Source organism: Acomys russatus, chromosome 3, assembly GCF_903995435.1.
Source record: "Acomys russatus chromosome 3, mAcoRus1.1, whole genome shotgun sequence".
Taxonomy (NCBI): Eukaryota; Metazoa; Chordata; class Mammalia; order Rodentia; family Muridae; genus Acomys; species Acomys russatus.
Window position 1 is genome coordinate 85,983,400 of NC_067139.1, and position 5,915 is coordinate 85,989,314.

The 5,915-nt window shown below is 42.9% G+C and overlaps 1 pseudogene; it reads left to right on the top strand.

Moving 5' to 3' along the window:
• The first annotated feature begins 5,115 nt into the window (after nucleotides 1-5,115).
• On the top strand, nucleotides 5,116-5,637 carry LOC127187248 (peptidyl-prolyl cis-trans isomerase A-like; annotated as a pseudogene).
• The last annotated feature ends 278 nt before the right edge of the window (nucleotides 5,638-5,915 follow it).

Genomic DNA, 5,915 nt, shown 5'->3' on the forward strand with positions numbered 1-5,915 from the left:
TGTTGTTGTTGTTGTTGTTTTGAGACAGGTTTTTCTCTGTGTAGCCTTGGCTGTCCTGAACCACTCTTTGTAGACTAGGCTGGCCTGGAACTCTCAGAGATCCACCTGACACTGCCTCCCAGGTGCTGGGATTATGGGTATATGCCACCATGCCCCATCTGAGTCGCTTATTTTTTTTTAAGATTTATTTATTTATTATTATGTATACAGAGTTCTGCCTGCATATGCATCTGCAGGTCAGAAGAGGGCATCAGATCACATTACAGATGGTTGTGAACCACCATGTGGCTGCTGGGAATTGAACTCAGGACCTCTGGAAGAGCAGGTGGCACCCTTAACCACTAAGCCATCTCTCCGGCCCCTGAGTGGCTTATTAAGTCATCAAAAAACATTGAATTTTCTCAAAATACCTTTTCTGTATCAATACTGATTACTATGTATCTACCTTCTGTTAATGTAGCATACTACACTTTCTGTTTTTAAAGTTAGGGTGGCTCTCAGTTGCCTTGGCTGTCTTGGAACAGTTAGTTGGCCTTAAACTCAGAGATCCTCTGCTTCCATTTCTCAAGTGCTGTGACAAAATGCATGTGCCACAATGCTCAGCTCATGCTTATTTTCATACTCTGAACCCTCCTTCCATTCCAAAAATAACTGCCACATTAAAAAAGATTATTTTAGACTTGCTTTATTTTATGTGCATGGCTGTTTTTCCTGTACGTACATGCTTGTCTGGTGCCCACGGAGGCCAGAAAAGGGCACTGGGTCTTCTGGGACTAGGGATTGTGAGCCACTGTGTGGGTGCTGGGAACAAAGCCCAGGTCTTCTACAAGAACAAGTGCTTTTAACCTCTGAACCATCTTTCCAGGCCCAGTGTCACAACCCCGTATAGTGCACAGTCCTTTAAGGATGCAGTTGAGATGGCACCAATCACACATCAGGGGAAGATGGTCTAGAGAGAACTTATGTTCCGCGGCTAAGGACATTAGAAGAAGATGTGATGGAGGCAAAGGGGGCCCAGGAGACTCAAAGACATAGGAAAATTTATTGGTACTGAGCCTGAGAGTGCTGCTTCTGCCTGCTCAGACTTCACCTTGAGGGTGGGGGGCCCTCTTCCTAAATACCAATAAAGAGCCTTGAGTTAAAAAAAAAAGCTTAAATTTTGTTTTGTAGTACTTGGCTATTCGTTTTTGTATCAGTATTCATCAGGAATATTGTTCCATAGTTTTTTCTAATATCCAAATATGCTGGCTTCAAAGAAAAAATGGAGAAGTGTTTCTTCCTTTTCAACGTGTCCAAGAGTTTGTAGAGTACTGATGTCTGTAGTGGCATTTTGGGGTTGTTTTTTGTCTGGTTTGGTTTTGGTTTTTCAAGACAGGGCTTCTCTGTGTAGCCCTGGCTGTCCTAGACTCACTTTGTAGAGCAGGCTGGCCTTGAACTCAACAGAGATCTGCCTGCCTCTGCCTCCTGAGTGCTGGGATTAAAGGCGTGCATCACCACGCCTGGCTGGATTTTTGGTTACTTTAAAATACATAGAAACATTATAAGAATGTGTTTTAATTTTGATCCCAGGTGTTGAAATATGGGGCTGCTTCACGTCAGTTGACTATGATAGGCCTCATGTTCTCACAGAGACATAATTTTCCCACATTTTACTAACACTAGATTTTAAAAGATTTCTTCTTTCTTTGAGATTCATTGATAGGCTTCTAATCCATTTTTGTGGGATATCCATTTTGATGAAGAAAAATTTTTATGATATCTTTTTATAGGAAACCTTTTATTAAGCAGAAACATAAGCTTAAACTTGTGTGTTACATCCCAAAGGTTAAGAAAATGTTTGTGGTTGTCAATTATGTATTCATGCAACTAAAGCCGTTCATCAAACCTTAGGCTAATACATGATTATTTCAAGATTAAAGTAATCCAACTCTAGTAACCATAAGGTACATTAGTGACCTTTTTCTAGCATATATATTTTTTAAGATGTATTTATTTATAATATATACAGCATTCTGCCTACATGTATGCCTGTATACCAGAACAGGGCACCAGATCTCATTATAGATGGTCATGAGTCACCATGTGGTTGCTGGGAATTGAACTCAGGACCTCTGGAAGAGCAGCCAGTGCTCTTAACTGCCGAGCCATCTCTCCAGCCCCCCTTTCTAGTTAAATAGATGATCATTTAAAAGGCAGTATAGGAAAATAGTATATAAATAGATCACTAATCCAACCATAAAAAAATATTTTAATAATATATTACTTTTTATTTACTTACCGAATGAAATGTATAAATTAAATTTCTCTTTCTTTTTTCTTTTTTTTTTTAAGATTTACTTACTTATTTACATATACAGTGCTCTGCTTACATGTACACTTGCACATAAAAATAAGGCACCAGATCTCATTATAGATGGTTGTGAGCCACCATGTGTTTGCTGAGAATTGAATCCAGGACCTCTGGAAGAGCAGACAGTGCTCTTAACCACTGAGCCATTTCTCCAGCCCTTCTTTTGGTTTTTCCTTTTTTTAAAAAAATATTCATTTATTATATATGAGTACTTTATCTGCAGAAGAGCTCATTAGATCACACATTACAGTCAGTTTTGAGCCACCCTGTGGTTGCTGGGAATTGAACTCAGGACTTTGGAAGCGCAGGCCATGCTCTTAACCACTGAGTTATCTCTCCAGCCTCTTCTTTTGGTTTTTCAAGAAAGGGTTTCTCTGTGTAAATAGCCTTGGCTATCCTAGAGTTACTTTGTAGACCAGGCTGTCCTGGACTCACTTTGTAGACCAGGCTGGCCTGGACTCACTTTGTAAACTAGGCTGGCCTTGAACTCAGAGATCCACCTGCCTCTGCCCCTCTAGTGCTGGGATTAAAGGCATGTCCCACCAATTTCTAAAAATTGGCAGGCAATATGGCTCAGTGGGCAAAAGTGCTTGGCGCCAAGTTTGATGACCTGAATTCAACCCAGGAACCCACATTGATGGAAAGAACGAACCACTTCCTACAAGTGCCAACTGTGGCAATTGTGTCCTCTTCCACACATAACATGGAAAAACAGACATAATAAAAGTTGGGCTGAGGTGGCACACAGAGGAAGGAGAAGCAGGCTATCTGGATGAGACCTGATAAACTGTGGTCATACGGTGGGGGAGGAGGTCCCATTCTCTGAGAGGTCTAGGGGAGGGGAATAGGGCGGAAGAGGGAGGGAGGAGAGAATGGGAAGATACAAGTGAAAGGATAACAATCAGGATGTAATCTGAATAAATTATAGTATAAAAAAATGAAAAAAAAAAAAAAAAAAATAAAAGTTGGGCTGGACATGGTGGTGCACGCCTCTAATCTCAGCACTGGTAGGCAGAGGCAAGTGGATCACTGTGAGTTCAAGGCCAGCCTGGTGTACACAGCAAAGTCCAGGAGTTAGACTTAGCTGGGATAACCTGTCTTACAAAAACAACAAAGCTTGAATCGTTAATGGTAGACATGTGGTGTGCTGTGATTGCTCATAAGCAAGCATAAATTACAAAATAAGGTTTTCTGGTCTGCTGCTTCTGTTTTCTCAAACACGATGTGACCTGTAAGAGACAAATCTTTCATCAATCAGTAAACACATGTACAGAGGCATTTTCTTCTGATTTTTAGACACAGCTCTCAAACCTGCAATCTTCTCTCACGATTGTTGGCATGTTCTGCCACGCCTGGGTGGGTGTGGAGGATGTGTGCTATTTAAAAGAAGTTTTAAAGCCAGGCATCATGGCACATGCCTTTAATCCCAGCACCCCGGAGGAAGAGGCAAATGGATCTCTGTGAGTTTGAGTCCAGTCTGATCTACAAAGCTAGTCCAGGAGAGCCAACGCTACCCAGAGAAACCCTTTGTTGAAAAACCAAAAACCAAACCAAACCAAAAAGCCGTTAAGGAATACATAAACTTGCAGGATCAGGATTTGGTGGTACACACTGTTAATCTCAGTATTCAGGAGGGAGGCAGAGGCAGACAGATCTGTTATTTTGAAGCCAGCCTGGCCTACAAAGAGAGTTTTAGGACAGTCAAGGCTACACAGAGAAACCCTGTCTCAAAAAACAAAACAAAACTAAAAACAAACAAACAAAAAAACCTTTACAAATCAAGTATTTGAATTTAAAAACAAACAAAAAATCAGAAAAAAATAACCCAGTGATATTAAAATACTGTATAAAGAGGCCTGGTGGAGGTGTACACACCTTTCATCCCAGTATTTGAGAGGCAGAGGGAGGCAGATCTCTGAAATCTAGGGCAGATTGGTCTATATATTGTTCTGGGACAACCAGGGCTACACAGAAAAACCATGTTGTTCTGGGTGTTTGGGTTTATGATATGTAAACATGTTTCTCTTTTAATAAACCAAGGTGTGAGCTATGGGGGCTGCTCCAGTTTGTCCACAGCTGATAACTGCATGGGGGAGCGGGCTCTTTGACAGCTGGTATAAATATGAAAGGAGAGAGAGAGAGAGAGAGAGAGAGAGAGAGAGAGAGAGAGAGAGAGAGAGATGGTGGGGCGGCAGACTGCTGCTGCATTTGCTGTTGCTAGCTGAATATACTGACCAGGGAGACTGGACTTGCCCCAAGGAACCTGACAACCCTAAGTAGCAGGAAGTAGCCAAAGAGAAGCACACCCCCTTCTCCCACTAACCTTCTGGTGTTGGGATGGAGAAGGGAGAAAGAGGCCTAAGATACACCAAATAACACTGAGTTTAAAATACATGCTGCACCATGTCCTGAAAAGAGAGAGAACTAAAATGAGGGAGGGGGGAGACAATAAACACCAAGTAAGTTTGCTGATTATTATACAGAAAAAATATTGGTTCTGTCCCTGACCGGACTAAGGGAATATGTCTCTTCATGTTTCTCTGCTGCACTGACTAGCTAGACTTCAGGCTGGTGGTCCTGGCTCTGCCTCCCATCTTGCCACAGGGATGCTGGGATGGCAGATGTGTGCCACTCCATGGACTTTAGATGTGGCTTCCAAGGATTGAACTTGAGTCATGTGACTTGCATGGGTAGTGCTTTTACTCCTTAAAAGGCCTCTTTAACAATCCACAGCTGGGGCTTTGCAGACGCTGCCATCCCTTCTCGCTGCTTGCTGCAGCCATGGTCAATCCCGTCGTGTTCTTTGACATTGCGGTCGATGGCGAGCCCTTGGGCCGCGTCTCCTTCGAGCTCTTTGCAGACAGAGTTCCAAAGACAGCAGAAAACTTCCATGCCCTGAGCACTAGAGAAAAAGGATTTGGATATAAGGGTTCCTGCTTTCACAGAATTATTCCAGGATTCATGTGCCAGGGTGGTGACTTCACACGCCATAATGGCACTGGTGGCAGGTCCATCTATGGGGAGAAATTTGAGGATGAACTTCATCCTGAAGCATACAGATCTTGGCATCTTGTCCATGGCAAATGCTGGACCAAACACAAACGGTTTCCAGTTTTTATCTGCACTGCCAAGACTGAGTGGCTGGATGGCAAGCACGTGGTCTTTGGGAAGGTGAAGGAAGGCATGAACATCATGGAAGCCATGGAGCACTTTGGGTCCAGGAATGGCAAGACCGGCAAGATGATCACCATTTCTGACTGTGGACAACTGTAATTCTTTTGACTTGTGGGCATTTTACCCTCCAAACCATTCCTTCTGTAGCTCAGGAGAGCACCCCCCCATCTGCTCCCAGTACCCTGTAATCTCTGCTCTCACTGAAGTTCTTTGGATTCCATATTATCCTCATTCCCCTCCAAATTTAGCTGGATTGCGGAGTTAACTTTATGAGATTATGAATAAAAAGTAAATAGGAAAAAAAAAACCCAATCCACAGCTGGGCCGGGCTTGATGGCACATGCCTTTAATCCCAGAACTCGGGAGCCAGAGGCAGGTCTACTGATGTGAG